This window comes from Eptesicus fuscus, chromosome 4 (genome assembly GCF_027574615.1).
Source record: "Eptesicus fuscus isolate TK198812 chromosome 4, DD_ASM_mEF_20220401, whole genome shotgun sequence".
In the NCBI taxonomy this organism is placed as follows: Eukaryota; Metazoa; Chordata; class Mammalia; order Chiroptera; family Vespertilionidae; genus Eptesicus; species Eptesicus fuscus.
In genome coordinates this window covers 12096011-12097133 of record NC_072476.1, presented here as the reverse complement: position 1 = coordinate 12097133, position 1123 = coordinate 12096011, and the positions used below count along the sequence as shown (strand labels likewise).

The window sequence follows — 1123 nt, the reverse complement described above, 5'->3', positions numbered from 1 at the left end:
TGGATGATGCTGTGGGTCCTCTTGTTCTTGTCTCTGTCCCGGGACAGTTCACTGGCCATGGTCATAAGCTGCTGCTGCACGCACTCCTCCACGCATTCCTCCTCCTTGGCCTCGTGATCTGCTTCTCCTTGCAGTCATCCAGGATGCCCTCACCGGACAGCTCAGCACTATAGTCCATGCACTTCGTGCCCTCCTCCTGCAGATTCTCTTGGACCTGACAGCCCACCAACTCCTACACTGAAGTGTGTGTGTGTGTGGGGGGGGGGGGGGGCGGCGGGAGGGTTGTCATCAACCAGGTGCAACTCCTCCTTCATCTTCACCAGGTCGTCCTGGGCTTCTTTGGCCCTGCGCTGCCTCTCCTCCACCTCCTCCTACTTAGTCTAAGTGTCTCTTCCAGGAGGGGGGTCTTGGTGGTGGTCTAAGCAGCCAGCTGCTCCTGGCTTCTTTTTTTTTTTTTTCTATGTGAGATGGTTGATCTTGAGCCTGCAGGGAGCAAGCTGGCTCCAGACTTCTCCAAGTCCACATTTCTTTGCCTCCAATTCTTACATGTCCAAAGACAGGGAACCACAGACACGCCTTTGTAGGAGGGTTGCTCCTGGCTTCTTATCTGACCCACCGCCTGCCTCTTCAGCTCCTCCTTGGCCACAGTGCAGCCAAGAGGTCCGCCTCCAGGCACTGGGCCTCCTGTGTGCTTCCTCTCCTCCTCCAGCTCCAGGGCCAGAGGGCCATTTTATTGAACTTCTAAAAATGAACACACAGCATTTACAACATGCTAGGCGCTGTTCTAGATTTTGCAAAGTTAAAGAATTTAATCTTTAAAAGACACCAGGAAACATAAAAACCTGCTTGAAACTGAAGCCAAGAGAGAGAGGGGGAAGAACCCCAATCCAGAGAGTGGGGTGCTGCTGCAAATGCTCAGGGGTTGCTGTGCACAGCTCTAGGGGGGTTCTGGGACTCCGGAGATGTATGGCCTGACTGTTTAAGCTAATTGGAGTTGAGGTAATGTCACTGGCAACAGAAAATTGAGGAATACCTGTAGGCTTTTCACCAGAATAGCAACAGCTCAGATGCCTCAGACACAGGGGGATAAGGTAATGTGTGCTTGAAATGCAAGCCTACCAGA

General features: G+C 52.6%; 1 non-coding gene across 1 annotated transcript; it reads right to left on the bottom strand.

The window, feature by feature from the left end:
- Positions 1–458: 458 nt before the first annotated feature.
- On the bottom strand, positions 459–589 carry LOC114233373 (small nucleolar RNA SNORA38). The gene has a single exon (XR_003619528.1). It is a non-coding gene; the product is annotated as a small nucleolar RNA SNORA38 (small nucleolar RNA).
- Between the last annotated feature and the right edge of the window lie 534 nt (positions 590–1123).